The sequence below is a fragment of the Tamandua tetradactyla genome, chromosome X, assembly GCF_023851605.1.
Source record: "Tamandua tetradactyla isolate mTamTet1 chromosome X, mTamTet1.pri, whole genome shotgun sequence".
Lineage (NCBI taxonomy): Eukaryota > Metazoa > Chordata > Mammalia > Pilosa > Myrmecophagidae > Tamandua > Tamandua tetradactyla.
In genome coordinates, this window is record NC_135353.1 from 89,452,130 (window position 1) to 89,469,245 (window position 17,116).

Sequence of the window (17,116 nt, forward strand, 5' to 3'; positions counted from 1 at the left end):
TGTTCTAATTCTTATACTTAGGTCATTGATCCATTTTGAGTTAATTTTTATACGGTGTGTGAAAGCAGTCCCCCTTCATTATGTTGCATAAGGATAACCAGTTCTCTCATCACCAACTGTTAAATAGACTATTTTTTCCCAATTGAGTTGATTTGTCACCCTTGTCAAAAATATATGGCTATAGGAGGCTGTGTGTGTCCTACACTTAGAGGTGGAGAAAGGATAACATTCGGTTCAAGCCCCATAGAACCAAGGAGTAAAGTAGGACCTGGGGGCTTGGGTAATTCAGGGAGGGAGCCAGGAGGCTGGGCCAGGTATGGTACCTCCAAGGAGGGAACTGAGTATACCATATCCAGACACTCAGAGAAGGACTCCACTTTATCAAAAAAAAAAAAAACCAAAAATAGATTTCATAAGTTGCAAATCTCAAAGCCATGTCCCAGGGATCAATGCCATTCAAGGATGTGGCTGTGGATTTCACCCAGGAGAAGTGTCAGCACCTGGAACCTGCTCAGAAGGTCTACTACAGGGATATGATTTTGGAAATTTCAGCACCTGAACCCTGTTCAGGAAACCCTCTACAGGGATATGATTTTGGAAAACAAATCATGTTGTTTTGCCACCTAATCTTTGAGGTTAAATATGACTAAGCCTCATATGATCTGAAAATTAGAAAAAGAAGAGTATGGAAAACAGAGAGAGCATTTCCAAGTCAGAGCTACCTAGGAGAAGATGGGGAAGCTGAAGATGCTTTAGTGAACTTTAAAGAATAACAAGATAGGGCCACAGTGGCTCAACAGGTAAGAGTGCTTGCCTGCCATGCCTGAGGACCTGGGTTTGATTCCCGGTGCCTGCCCATGTAAAAAAAAAAATTAAAAAAAAAAAGAATAACAAGATAAGCACTTTAGGTCAATTGTACTCATGAACCACAAAAAACTAATAAAGGAGAGAAGTAAAATGTATGGGATACTACTTAATCTAGGCAAGAACTGTATTATTTTAAAAACAACAGGATGTGAATATGAGCCCAATGGAAAGGTTTTGAAAATATGTCAGTCATTAGAAAAAAAAGTGCTGTAAGAGAGAGGTTGGTTGAGAGTGATGGATGTGCAAAATTACTATTCAATAGAGAAAAATCAACCTGCAGTGAATCTCCATAAGCAAACAGATAAAGGTCTTTATGGCAAACAGAAACTCATTTCACATCAGAAGGCTTTAAGTCCAGACCAATCATTTGAGCATAATGAATGTGAAAAATCCTTCCTTATGAAAGGAATGTCATTTATGCACACTAAAGCTCACAAAAAAGATAGACCCTTAGAACACAATAAAGATGAAATAGTCTTCATCCAAAAGTCAGACCTCAGTGTCCAGCCACAAACACTTATGGAAAAGAAGCCCTATGCATACAGCAAATATGGGAAATTCTTCTGCAAGTCCATTTTGATTATGCATCAGAGATCTCAAACACAAGAGAAATATTTGCAGTGTCCTCACTGTGGAAGCGACTTTAGAAACAAGTGTTACCTCATTGAACAACAGTGAATTCACACAGGCAAGGAACCTTATGTTTGCAATCAATGTTGGTTGACCTTCTTTCAGAAGATAGATCTCACTGCTCATGAGAAAAAGCATATAGAGGGGACATTTGTACTGATTGTGGGAAGTTTTTCCACCAGAAGACAACTCTCACTATACATAACAAAATACACCAGGGGAGAAAGCATATGAATGTATTCAAAGTGGGAATGCCTTCAGAAAGAAATCATACTTCATTTATCATCAGAGAACTCACACAGGAGAGAAACCACATCAATGTAATGAATGTGGGAAGGTATTTATCCAGAAGGGAACACCCACTGTAAATCAGAGACCTCACACAAGAGAGAAATCTGATATTTGTAACAAATGTGGAAAGTCCTTCTGCCAAAAGACAACCCTCACCCTCCATCAGAGAATTCATGTAGGGGAAAAAACTTATATTTGTAATGAATGTGGGAAGTCCTTCCACCAGAAGGTAATCCTCACCATAATCAGAAAATACATACAGGAGAAAAATCCCATGGATGTTCTCAGTATTAGAAAGCCTTAATAGGAAGTCAAACCTCGTTTAACATCAGAAAACCCACACAGGAGATAAGCCATATGAATGTAAAGAATGATTGAAATTCTTCAGTTGTAAGTCAAATATCATTGTCTATCAGAAAACTCACAAAGAAAAAATCATAGTAATTCAGGAAATGACGATGACTTTTTGTAAAAACTTTTTTGTTATAGTAAATCCTGTACATGATATGGTTTGCAAGGATGTTCATATTCAGAAGTTTAAGGTACTGTACCACATATCGACCTACAATTTTCTAGCTTATAATACACCTATAAAACACAAAAAGTAGCAAAGTTATTGAAAATAAAAGCCCTAAATTTTTATTAGATCCAGTTGACATAAACTTTGTGCTGGTTTGAAATGATGTATGTACCCTAGAAAAGCCATGCTTTAATCCTAGTCTCATTTTGAAAAGGAGTCATTTCTTCTAATCCCTATTCAGCATTGTATGTTTGTAACTGTAATTAGATCATCTCCCTGGAGATGTGATTTTTATCTAGAGTGGTTGTTAAGCTGAATTAGGTGCAGGCATGTCTCCACTCGTTTGGGTGGGTCTTGACTATTTTCTGAAGTCCTATAAAAGAGGAAACATTTTGGAGAATGAGAGAGATTCACAGAGAGCAGAGAATGCTGTGGCACCATGAAGCAGGGAGGTTCTGAGAGAGCAGAACGACATAGCCATGAGAAGCAGAGAACCCACCAGCCAGTGACCTTTGGAAACAAAGAAGAAAAATGCCTCCCGGATAGCTTCATGAAAGGAAGCCAAGAGAGAAAGCTAGCAGATGTCACCATGTCCACCACATGCCTTTTCAGATGAGAGAGAAACCCTGACTCTGTTTGCTATGTTCCTTCTCACTTGAGAGAGAGACCCTGAACTTCAGTGGCCTTCTTGAGCCAAGTATCTTTCCTTGGATGCCTTTGATTGGACATTTCTATAGACTTGCTTTAATTGGGACATTGTCTTGGTCTTAGAACTGTAAACTAGAAACTTGTTAAATTCCCCTTTTTAAAAGCTGTTCTGTTTCTGGTATATTGCATTCCAGCAGCTAGCAAACTAGAACAAACTTCCTCTGTCAAATTACTATAAAAGCTTAAAATCATACATTTTCAACTTTATTCCATATCTTATGAAATAGCAATTAATTGTTTGGCAACTGGTACAGGTCCATGAACCACACAGTGAGCATCAGTGCTTGAAAAGAAAGTTCTGAACTGTATTTCTCATTGAAGTGTGGTGTAAAAATTATTTGTTACTACTCAAACTTAACCACAGTTCTGACTTAAAACATTATAAATTAGTGTGCAGGTTTGAAAGTATTATATACCTCAGAAAAGCAAAGTTTTAATCCTGATTCAATCGTGTGGTGCAGCCATTTCTTTTAATTCTGGTTCAATACTGTAGGTTGGAAACTTTTGATTATATTATCTCCATAGAGATGTGATGCGCCCAATTGTGTGTGTGACCTCTTGATAAGGTGAAGATTAGATTAAATGTTTCCATAAAATTTTAAGCAAGCCAGAACCCACAGAGAGTGAAGAGAAGCCAAGAGATGAAAGCCAGCCCCAGAGAAGCAATGTCAGGAACCCCCACAGGAACTGAGCCTGAAAGCAATGGAGCCCAGGGGCAAGAGACCAGCAGAAACCAGCCACATGACTACAAGGCCGGCAGAGGTGTACCTGAGCCATCAACTATCTTTGAATTAAGGTATCCTTCACTGGATAACTTAGTTTGGACATTTTTGTAGGCCTAGAACTGTAAACTTGTAATTTATTAAATTCCCTTTTTTAAAATCCATTTCAGTTCTGGTATATCACATTCCAGCAGCTTGTAAAAGAACACAAATAGTTATTACATAAAATAAAGTGCTATATAAATTAGATTATGTGTCCTATATTCTTCCATAAATGTTTGTTTCATTCATCATTATGTCTCTAGGACTGAACTTTAGTGTATGGGAAATAATTTCATGTATTTGCATTCTGCATAGAAATCTATTATATAATTATATCACACTTTATCCATTAAAACTAATTTGCTATGGATATGAGGGTCTATTTCTGAAATCGCAATTCTATTCAGATTGTCAATATATGTATCCTTCTGCTAGTATCATGTTGTTTTGACTACTGTAGTTTTGTGATTAATGTTAAAATCAGGAAGTGTGAGTCCTCCAATGTTGTTCTTCTTTTTCAAGATGTTTTCAACTATTTGTTGTTTGTTACTCTTTCATACAAATTTGTGGATTGTCATTTCCTTATCTGCAAAGAAGGCTGTTGGAATCCATAAATCACTTTGGGTATAATTGGCATCTTAAAAATATTTCATTTTCCACTCCATATGCCTGGAATATACTTCCATTTAGTTAGATCATCTTTGCTTTCTTTTAGAAAGTTTTGCAGTTTTCTGTGCACAAGTCCTTCACATGTGTGGCTCAATTTATTACAACATATTTGATTCTTTTAATTGCTATTGTAAATGGAATTTTTTCTTGATTTCTTCTTCAGATTGGTCATTGCTAGTGCATAGAAACATGACTTAAATTCACATATTTGTATTGTACCACACTGCTGAATTCATTTATTAACTCTACTACTTTTGTTGTAGTTTTCCACATTTTCTACATATAGGATCATGTCATCTGCAAACAATGGAGATTTTACTTCTTCCTTCCCAATTTGTCTGCCTTTTATTTCTTCTTCTTGCCTAATTGCTCTGGCTGTAACTTCCAGTACATTGTTGGTCAGAGGTGCCACTGGGCATCCTTATCTCATCTCAGATCTTAGAGGGAAAACTTTATGTCTTTCACCATTGAGTATGATGATAGCTGTGGGTTTTCATATATACATTTATCATGGTGAGGAACATTATTTCTATTCCTATTATTCTAATTAATTTTACCAAGAAATTATGCTAGATTTTGTCAAATGCTTTTTTGTGTCAATCAAAATTATGAGGTGGTTTTTATCCCTTCATTCTGTTAATGTGCTATAATATATTAATCAATTTTCTAATGTTGAACCAGTCTTGTATGCCTGGAATAAATCCTAGTTGATCATGGTATATATATTAGCTATGGTTCTCTAAAGAAACAAAATCAGCAGGAAATATCTATAGATACAAATTCATAAAAGGGTCTCACGCATCTAGGGGTGAAAGTCTCCCTGATGACATGGGAGGTGACTCCCAGGGATGAATCCAGACCTGGCACTGTGAGATCAACAATTACATCCTGATCAAAAGGGGAGAAAGAAGTGTAATTAATAAAATATCAGTGGCAGAGAGAGTTCAAATAGAATCAAGTGGCTACTCTGGAGGTCGCTCTTATGCAAGCTTCAGATAAACCTTGCTATCTATCATAACCTGGAATGGTCCAAACAGGACCACTCCAGCCAATCTTAAAGAACACCTAGGGCAATATATAAGATTCCACAAGGGTTCCAGGCACTAGAGTAACTTTCCAGAAGCCTACAACCTCCAGATGGGTCCCTGTTCCAGAAAAGTCCTGAAACCTAGCCCTGCCTCTCCAGAACATCAGATAATTTCATCTCCCTAACCCATATTAGTGACAGAAACTTCCGGTATCAAAAATTTAAAATTGCCATAGCCCAAACAATCTTAGAGATGTATGTAAAGTTCAAAGGTAATGATGGAATTATACATAGAAGATAAGACTTAACAAATGAATATGAATGCTGAATCATTAAATTTATATCTCTTTTAGTCTCCAGTATTTTAGAGCAGCTAGAAATAAAAACCTTAAATTGTGAAATTGTAACCCATGTCAAAGTGTGAAATATGTTGTTTAACTAATTGTGGTGCTGTGCTTTGAAATTTGTGGGAGTTTTGTATATATGTTATTTTTCACAAAAAAAGAAGGAAAAAAATTCGATTGTGATGATAAAAAAGGATTTAAGACATTCAGGCCCCTATATTCTGGAGCAGCTAAAAGGAAAAATATAAGAAGACCATATGGTAGCCCATGACAAACTCTGGGATCTGTCCTGTAACCACTTGCTCGCCTGTTGAATAGTGCTTTGAAAACTACTGCTTTCTATTTTTTGGGGGGGGAGTGCATGGTTCGGGAATCAAACCCGTGTCCCCCGCATGAAAGGTGAGCATTCTAACTACTGAACTACCCATGAACCCATATTGAATTTTTATGCTTTGCTTTGTATATATGTTATAGTACACAGTAAAAAAGGTTTCCAAAAAGTGACTCATGTAACCATGGGAAAGGAGAGTCCAAAATCTGTAGGTCAGGCTGTGAAGCTGATGACTCTGATGAAGGGTCTGGAAGAATTCCACAGGAGAGTCTCACCAGCTGAAGCAGGAAGAGAGAATATCTTTTCTGAATCCTCCTTCAATGGTTTCCAGTGAATGGATTAAGCATCACTCATTGCAGAAACCACTACCCTTGGCTGACAACAAATGCAATCAGCTGTGGATGCAGCCGATATGATGATGATTTAATTCTATGAAATGTCCTCATAGCAACAGACAGGCCAGCACTTGCCCAACCACAAAAATAGATATCACTTAAACCAGTAAGTATGATTTAAGGTAATATGTATAGCTGGCCAAGTTGACACATAAACATAACTATGACAGACACCCCTTGTCAACTTGGCAGCTATACATATCACCTTAAATCATACTTAATTTCTAAATAGAAAAATATAAAAGACACATTTTTTCATCACCTAACAATACTCAACTGTCCTGCATACAACTAGAAAAACATTAAATCTCCCCAGAATAGGGTGCAGTTTCTTGGGTTCTTAAACTTGATATCTTACAACTTAAATACTGCAACAAGAACTAGACAGCATTACAGTCCTCATTTGTATAGCTGATCACGTGGTCGTAGTTCATATTTATCACTACCTTCTTCCACTATCCATTCCATGTTCCCATTACCCTCAGCAAGCACTTCATCTGGCCATAGTTCTTTTCCTGGTGGGGTGACCCAAACATTCATTCCTGAAGTTCCAGAGCCATTGGTAGTCCTTCATGGATTGGTTTGTTGCAGTTTTCCATTGATTTTAATCACAGGGCATGTTAGTACTAAAAGATGCCTTAGAGGATCTCCTATATTCCAGGAAATCTCCTCTTTACCTCTATTATGTAGCTGCAGTCCTATTTCCTCATGATACTCAGGGTCAATTACCTCAGCCAGTAAAGTAATCTCCTTCGTGGCTTGTTGATCCAGGGACATGAGCAGCCCTAAGTGACCAGGTGGTGGTCTTAGATTCCAGTTCAATGGAATCATTGTTGTTTCTCCTGGTGGAAGCACTCCCCCCTTTTGGAACTAAAACATGTAGACCAGCAGAGCTAAAGGTTGCGGGGTCAGGAAGCAAAAATTTTCTTAGTGAATCTTTAGTAGTAATAGTGAGTGGTGCCACTCCCATTTTCACCCCTTGTTTCCTGGACCTATGGATCCTGGCTATGGAAGAAACACGTAACACTTCCATTTTTTGATGAAGCGCTACTGTGCACACCCAACTTTATGGCTTGGGAGTTCAGCCAACACCCAGTTCATGATAGGCAACTCAGGCCTCATGGTAACTTGGTGCCAAGGGTTAAGTGTTCAGTCTCTATTAAGGCTCAGTAGCAGGCCAAAAGCTGTTTCTCAATAGGAGCATTGTTATCTTCAGCAGATGGTAAGGCTTTCCTCCAAACTCATGATGGTCTGCATTGTGCTTCTCTTATAGGTCCTTGCCAAAGGCTCCAAACAGTATCTCTATTTGCCAATGACACTTCTACCACCATTGGATCTGCTGGATCATATGGTCCAAGTGGTACAGCAGCTTGTACAGCAGCCTGGACATGTCTCAGAGCCTCTTCTTGTTCAGGTTCCTACTCAAAATTAGCAGCTTTTCTGGTCACTCAATAAATAGGCTGGAGTAGCAGACTCAAATGATATGTTGTTGCCAAATTCCAAAGAGACCAACTAGGTGCTGTGCCTCTTTTGGGGTCATAGGAGAGGCCATATGCAGCAACTTGTCCTTCACCATAGAAGGGATATCCCAACATGCCCCACACCACTGGACACCTAGAAATTTCACTGAAGTGGAAGACCTGCATATTTTTGTTGGATTTATCTCCCATCCTCTGACATGTAAATGCCCTACAAATAAGTCTAGCATAATTGCTACTTATGCTTACTGGGCCCAATCAATATGATATCATCAATATAATGTACCATTGTGATGGCTTGTGGGAGGGAGAAAAGATCAAGATCCCTTAGGACAAGATTATGACATAGGGCTGAAGAGATGATACACTCCTGAGGTAGGACAGTGAAAGTATATTGCTGACCTTTCCAGCTGAAAGCAAATTATTTCTGGTGGTCCTTACTAACAGCTATTGAGAAAGAAAACATTTGCCAGATCAATAGCTGCATACCACGTACCAGGGGATGTATTGATTTGCTCAAGCAATGATACCACATCTGGAACAGCATCTGCAATTTGAGTTACCACGTGGTTGAGCTTGTAATAATCTACTGTCATACTCCAAGACCCATCTGCTTTCTGCGCAGGCCAAATAGGAGAGTTGAATAAGGATGTGTTTGGAATCACCATCCCTGCATCTTTCAAGTCCTTAAGAGCAGCAGTAATCTCTGAAATTCCTCCAGGAATCTGGTATTGCTTCTGATTTACTATTTTGCTAGGTAGGGCCAGTTCTAGTGTCTTCCACTTGGCCTTTCCCACCACAATAGCCCTCACTCCACGAGTTAGATAGCCAATGTGGTAATTCTGCCAGTTGCTCAGTGTGTCTATTCCAATTATGCATTCTGGAACTAGTGAAATAATTACAGAATGAGTCCAGGGTCCAACTGGACCCACTGTGAGAGGAACTTGAGCTAAAACTTCATCAATCATCTGACCCCAATATGCCCATACTCTGATTGGTGGACCAGAGTGACATTTTGTGTCCCCTGGAATTAATGTCATTTCTGAACCAGTGTCTAATAATCCCCAAAATGTCTGATCACTTCCTTTTCCCCAGTGCACTGTTATCCTGGCAAAAGGCCATTGGTCTCCTTGGGAAAAGCTTGGAGGAAGATTAAGAGTATAAATTTGTGGCAGTGAAACAGGGTCCTCCCTCAAAGAGACCTGGCCTCCCCCTAATTCAAGGGGCTCTGGATCTGTTAACTGTCTCAAGTCTGGAAATTGATTAAGGGGCCGTAACACTCCATTTTTGTAATTCAAGTTAGATTTCTGTTCATTTAACCTAGAACACTTTTGTTTATACAGCTCAAACAAGAATTTAGTAGACTGCCCATAAATTGGACTTCTAGGTACCCCAAGTCTCTGCAAGTCAGATTATTTTGACTCCTGCTTTGAGTCTATTGTCTATTATGATAGCCACGCCCAACTTGCCTTTGGTGATTAACTGCCACCTGGCTTCTGCCAACTTGAGATTCAGTCATCTTCATTGTGCTTAAGGATTCCAGCTCAGTGACAGCAGTTCCCCCAGTAATATCTGACCTACAGAGAAAGGCCACTACAGTCCTCTTCAGGGATTATGGCACTAGTTTCACAAATTTATTTCTCACACTTCTGGAAAAAGGTGCTTCCTCTGGACATTCCTGGGGTGTAAGGGCAGGCTTTGCATGATAAACCCACCCTAACATTCCAATCTCTCTAAGCCCCTGAATTCCCTCATTTACATTATACCAGAGCAGTTTTGGCATTTTACCCTCAGATAATGTCAGACACTTTAGATCCATGTTTCAGCCAACCATCCAAAAAAAACTGTTAATGCCTTTTCTAACCTCTCAAGCTATAATACTGAATGCAGAATCTCTGCTTCCTGGGCCCATATCAATAAATTCAGCCTAATCAAGCCTTATATTCCCCCCCCCCACCATTATCTCACACCCTTAAAATCCATTGCCACACATATTCCCCTGATTTCTGTTTATATATATTGGAAAACTCACACAGTTCTTTTGGTATATAACATACCTACTCATGGGTGATATTTTGTATCTCACCTCACCTTTAGGGGTTTGGTGGGACTTTAGTCTAGTTATAGGTCTGGAATAAATTAGGGGTGGTATGGGTGGGTCATGAAAATATTAGAAGTATCTTCCAAGCCATTTGCTTCAGGGCATTCATTTGCAGTTTCATCTGGCGAGACAGGGTTATCCGCTCTAGGGCTAATCTCTTCAGGTGGAGGTTGGGTGGCCAACTACTCAAGGCAGGCTGGAGGCTATGTCTTCATGGCAGAATATTGCAGGGTTATTTAGGGAAGACTCAGCATGACCTAGGGTTTTAATCCCACCAGTGACATCATTATCAATCTATATGTCACCATCCCATTTTCCAGGGTCCCACTCCTTTCCAATCAACGCCCTCACTTTAACAGCAGACACCATGCAAGATTGAGATTTCAGTTTATATGGTAAGGTTACTACTCTAACAATAAGATTATGGGTCTGATTTTTGGAGAACTCAAGTCTACAGCTATGGGAAATAAGCTTTTCCTTCAGGTCACTCATAGAAATGTTTACATCTGTTGAACGATGCATAAATTTCTCATTTGAAGCCTTAAGCCCATCCCTTTCACTCATTAATATATACAGTGTATCTAACAGCAACTAGCCAACATCTCTATACCTCCTATTTCCACAAAAGTCCATAAAGGTGTCAAAAACTTTATCCCCCAGAAACTTTACCTGTTTCTGGCTCTAGAGAGACAGAATCAGCAGGAAATATTTGTAGATATAAAATTTATAAAAGTGTCTCACATAACCATGAGAATGTAGAGTCCAAAAAATTTAAAATTTAAAAAATCAGCTAACGGGAGTGTCCTCTGCAATGAATGATGCTTAATCTAATCACCAAATGGTTTTTAAGGAAGATTCAGAAGAGACAGTCACTCTTCCTGCTTCAGCCAGACCCTTCATTGGAGTTGTCAGCTTCACAGCCTGCCATACACATTTGGACACTTGCATTCCCATGGCTGCCCAGCCAGCCTCTCCTGAGAGTTTGTTGAGGGACTTCATCAGAGTTGCCACCTTTTGGCCTGCCCTACAAAACATTGGTTCTACAGTCCTACAATTATGTGAGGCACTTATGTTGGTTGATTGTTGTTAAATTATCTGTATACATTAATGAAGGAAAGGGATGAGCTGAAGGCTTCAAATGAGAAGCTTATGTGCTGTTTGACAGATGTAAACGTTTCTATGAGTGCCCTGAAGGAAAATCTTATTTCCTGCAGCTGCAGATTTGAGATCTCTGAAAATCAGACTCAGAATATTATTGTTAGAGTAGCAACTTTACAAAGTAAACTGAAAACTCAATCTTGCATGGAGTCTGCCATTAAAGTGAGGACGCTGATAGGAAAGGATTGGGACCCTGAAAAATGGTATGGCAACAAATCGATTAACAATGATGTCAGTGGAGAGGTTGAAACCCTAGGTCATGCTGAGTCTTTTTTAGATAGGGCTGTAATAGTCTGCCCTGAGGACATAGCCGCCACACCTCCAGTCTGCCTGAGAAGTTGGCCACCTAACCTCCACTTGAAGAGATTAACCCTTGAGTGATTAATCCTGTTTCACCAGATGAAATGGCAAATGAACGTCCTGAAGCAAATGGCTTGAAAGATACTTCTAATTCTTTTCATTACCCACCCCTACCACCCCTCATTTCTTTCAGACCTATAAATAGACTAAAGTCCCAATGGGCTCCAAAAGATGAGGTAACAAAATGTCATCCATGAGGAGGTACATTATACTCCAAAAGAACTGCATGAGTTTTCCAATTTATATAGATAGAAATCAGGGGAGTATGTACGGCAATGTATTTTAAGGGTGTGAGATAATGGTGGGAGGAATATGAAGCTGGATCAGGCTAAATTTATTGATATGGGCCCAGCAAGCAGAGATTCTGCATTCGATGTTATAGCTTGAGGGATTAGAAAAGGCATTAACAGTTTGTTTGGATGGTTGGCTGAAACATGGCTCAAAAAGTGGCTGACATTATTTAAGGTTAAAATGCCAGAACTGCCCTGGTATAATGTAGATGAGGGGATCCAATGGCTTAGAGAGATTGGAATGTTAGGGTGGATTTATCATGGAAAGCTTGCTCATACATCACTGGAATGTCCCAAGGATGCACCTTTTACCAGAACTGTAAGAAATAAATTTGTGAGACTATTTCTATCATCCCTGAAGAGCTCTGCAGTTATCCTTCTCTGTAGGTAAACCGTTACTGTTGCAGCTGCTGTCACTGAGCTGAAATACTTGAATACAATGGGGATGATTGGATCCTAAGCTGGCAGAAGCCAGGTGGTAGTACTTAATTGTGAAAGAAAAGGTGGACCTTTCTATCATAATGGAGAGCAAACTCAAAGCAGAAGTCAAAATAATCTGACTCACAGAGACTTGTGGCATTGGCTAGTAGATCATGGGGTACCTAAAAGTACAATAGGTGGACAGTCTACTAAGTTCTTGTTTGAGCTGCATTAACAAAAGTGTTCTAGGTAAAGTGGACAGAAGTCTAACTTGAATTGCAAAAACAGAATCAGGCCCCTTAATCAATTTCCAGACTTGAGACAGTTTACAGAGAGCTCTCTGAATGAGGTGGAGGCCAGTTCCTTTTGGGGGAGGACCATTTTTCACTGCAACAAATTTATACTGTTAATCTTCCTCCAAGCCCTCCCCAAGGAGACTGACAGCCTTTTACCAGGGTAACTGCTTCGAGGAAAGGAAAATGATCAGATATTTTGGGGATTATTAGACACTGGTTCAGAAGAGACATTAATTCCAGGGGACCCAAAACATTACTCTGGTACACCAGTAAGAGTGGGGGCTTGTGGAGGTCAGGTGATTGATGGACTTTTAGCTCAAGTCCATCTCACAGTGGGTCCAGTGGGCCCCTGGACACATTCTGTAGTTATTTCCCCAGTTTCAGAATGTATAATTGGAATAGACATATGGAGCAACTGGCAGAATCCCCACATTGGTTCTCTAACTTGTGGAATGAGGACTATTATGGTGGGAAAGGCCAAGTGGAAGACACTAGAACATCCCCTGCCTAGCAAAACAGTAAACCAGAAGCAATACCAGATTCCTGGAGGGATTGCAGAGATTTCTGCCACTCTTAAGGACTTGAAGGATGCAGGGGTGGTGATTCTCACCACATTCTCTTTCAACTTACCTATTTGGCCTGGGCAGGAAACAGATCTATCTTGGAGGATGACAGTGGATTACTGAAAGCTCAAAGAGGTGGTAACTCAAATTTCAGCTGCTCTTATGGATGTCATTGCTTGAGCAAATCAATACATCCCCTGATACCTGGTATGCAGCTATGGATCTGGCAAATGCTTTTTTCTCAATAGCTGTTGGTAAGGACCATCAGAAACAATTTGCTTTCAGCTGGCAAGGTCATTAATATGTTTTCATTGTCCTACCTCAGGGGTATATCAACTCTCCAGTCGTACATCATAATCTTGTCCACAGGGACCTTGATTCTTTTTCCCTCTGACAAGACATCACACTGGTGCATTATATTGATGATATCATGTTGATGGGACCTAGTGAGCAAGAAGTAGCAATTACTCTAGGCTTATTGGTAAGGCATTTGCATGTCAGAGGATGGGAGATAAATCCACAAAAATACAGGGGCCTTCCAACTCAATGAAATTTCTAGGTGTCGAGTGGTGTGCAGCATTTTGTGATATCCCTTTTAAGGCTAAGGCTAAGTTGCTGCATCTGGACCCACTTATAAATAAAAAAGAGGCACAATGCATAGTTGGCATCTTTTGATTTTGGTGATAACATATTGCTCATTGGGTGTGCTACTGTCACTCATTTATCGAGTGACCACAAAAGCATCTAAATTTGAATGGGACCTGAACAAGAGGAAACTCTGTGACAGTCCAGACTGCTCTGCCACTGGAACCATATGATCCAGCAGATCCAATGGTGCTGGATGTTTCAGTGGCAAATACAGATGCTTTTCAGACCTTTGCTTGGACCCTATAAGAGAATCACAATGAGGACTGCTAGGATTTTTGAGTAAAGCCTTGCCATCTGCTGCAGATATCTATTCTCCTTTTGGGAAATAGATTTTGCCCTTCTACTAGGTCTTGTTGGAGAGTGAACACTTAACCATGGGCCACCAAGTTACCATGAAACCTGAGCTGCCTATTATGAGCTGGGTGTTGTCTGACCCATGAAGCCATAAAGTTGGGCATGCACAGCAGCACACCAACATAAAATGGAAATGGTATATATGGGATAGGGACAGAGTAGGTTCTCAAGGCACAAGTAAGTTACATGAGGAAGTGGTCCAAATGCCCAAAGTCTCCACTCCTGCTACATTACCTTCTCTTTCTCAGGCAAGAGCTATGACTTCTTGAGGAGTTCCTAACAATGAATTTACTGAGAAAGAGAAAACTCGGGTCTGGTTTATAGATGGTACTGCATGATATGCAGGTACCACCCAAAAGTGGATAGCTGCAGCACTCCAACCCCTTCCTGAGATGTCCCTGAAGGACAGTGGTGAGGGAAATCCTCCAAGTGGGCATAACTTTGAGCAGTGCACCTGGTTGTTCATTTTGCTTGGAAGGAGAACTGACCAGAGGTGCATTTGTATACTGACTCATGGGTTGCTGCTAATGGTTTGGCTGGATGGTCAGGGACTTGGAAACTGCATGATTGGAAAATTGGTGACAAAGAGATCTGTAGTATGTGGACAGACCTTTCTGAGAGAGCAAAGAACATGAAGATATTTGTGTCCCATGTAAATGTGCACCAGAGGGTGACTTCAGCAAAGGAAGGTTTTAATAATCAAGTGTATATGATGACCCGCTCTGCGGATACCAGTCAACTTCTTTCACCAGTGACTCCCATCATTGCCCAACGGGCTCATGAATAAAGCCGTCGTGGTGGTAGGGGTGTAGGTTGTGCATGGGCTCAACAATATGGGCTTCCACTCACCAAGGCTGACTTGGCTACAGACGCTGCTGAGAGCCCAATCATCCAGCAGCAGAGACCCACACTCATTCTCTGATATGGCACCATTCTCTTACATGATCAGCCAGCTACATGGTGGCAGGTTGATTACATTGGCCCACTCCCATCATGGAAGGGGCAGTAATTTGCTCTAACTGGAATAGACACGTACTCTGGATATGGGTTTGCTGTTCCTTCATGCAATGCTTCTGCCAAAACTACCATCCATGCACTTACAGAATGTCTTATCTATCATCATGGTATTTGTCATGGTCAGGTTCATGTGTCAACTTGGCCAAGTGGTGGTGCTTGTTTGTCTGGTTGGGCGAGTGCTGTCCTGTCTGTTGTGATGGGGACATTTCATAGAATTAAATCGTGACCATGTCAGCTGCACCCACAGCTGATTCCATTTGTAATCAGCCAAAGGGGAGTGTCTTCTGCAATGAGTGATGCTTAATCTACTCACTGGAAGCCTTTAAAGGAGGATTCAGAAAAGACATGCTCTCTTCCTGCTTCAGTTGGTGAGCCTTTCCTGTGGAGTTCGTCCAGACCCTCCATCGTAGCCGTCAGCCTGCCCTGCGGATTTTGGACTCTGCATTCCTGTGGTCACGTGAGACATTTTAATAAAATTTTATATTTGCGAGTGTTCCCTATTGATTCTGTTTCTCTAGAGAACTCTGACTAATACATTTTGGTACCAGGAGTGGTTCTTAAGAAACAGAATCTTAAAAATGGGTTTTTATGAAAGGTTTTCTACTCTGACTGGACTCAAAGGCACTAAGGACTCTGATTCCCATAATCAGAATGACATTCCCAATCCATGGAATGAGTTGGCAAAAGAGATAGTCAAAATATCACCATTCGATTCTCCTAATGCTTTGCTTGTATGAAGCCAGGCTCTGGGGGATAATGTTTTTGACATCTTTACAGAGCTTTGTGGAAATATGAGGTATAGAGATGTTGGCTGGTTGTTGCTAGATACACTGGCTACATTAAGGAGTGAAAGGGATGGGCTTAGGGCTTCAAGCAAGAAGCTTAAGCACCGTGTGATAGATGTGGACGTTTCTACGAATATCCTGAAGGAAAATCTTATTTTCTGTAGCTGTAGACTTGAGATATCTGAAAATCAGACTCAAAATCTTATTGTTAGAGTAGCAACTTCACAACATAAACTGTAATATCAATGTTAAATGGTGTCTACCGTTAAAGTGAAGGCATTGATTGGAAACAAGTGGGACCCACAAAAATGGGATGATGACATATGGATTGATAATGATGTCTGGGGTGAGATTGAAGCCCTAAGTCATGCTGAGTCTTCTCTAGATAATCCTGTAATAGTTTACCCTGAGGACATAACTGCACACAGCATTCCTTCTCATCAAGGAATCCACTTCACAGCAAATGAAGTGCGGGTATAGGCACATGCTCATGGAATTCTCTGGTTTTACCATATTTCCCATCATCCAGAGGCAGCTGAATTGGTAGAATGGTGGAATGGCCTTTTGAAAACTCAATTACAATGCCAACTAGTTGACAATACTTTGCAAAGATGGGGTGATGTTCTCCAGGAGACTGTGTATACTCTGAATCAGTGTCCACTGTATGATTCTGTTTATTCCATAGTCAGGATCCATGGATCCAGAAACCAAGGGTTGAAAATGGGATTGACACTACTCATTATTACTTTGCCACTAGGAAAATTTTTTCTTTCTGTCCCTGTGACCATGAGCTCTGCTGGTCTGCAGGTTTTAGTTCTAAAAGGGGGAGTGCTTCCATGAGGAGAAACAATGATTCCATTGTACTGCAAACTATGACTGCCACCTGGTCACTTAGGGCTGGTCCATGCCCCTGGATCAACAAGCTAAGAAGTGGATTACTTTACTGGCTGGGGTGATTGACTCTGATTTTCAGGGGTCAATAGGACTATCAATGGCTCTCAAGCTTCAGGAATGAAGGTTTGTGTCATCCCCCCAGGCAAAGAACCATGGTCAGCTGAAGTGCTTGCTAAGGGTAAAGGGACCATGGAATGGGTAGTGGA

The 17,116-nt window shown here is 40.4% G+C and overlaps 1 pseudogene; it reads left to right on the forward strand.

Annotated features, from left to right (window-relative positions):
* The first annotated feature begins 434 nt into the window (after window positions 1-434).
* Window positions 435-2,396, forward strand: LOC143671921 (zinc finger protein 33B-like; annotated as a pseudogene).
* Window positions 2,397-17,116: the final 14,720 nt, after the last annotated feature.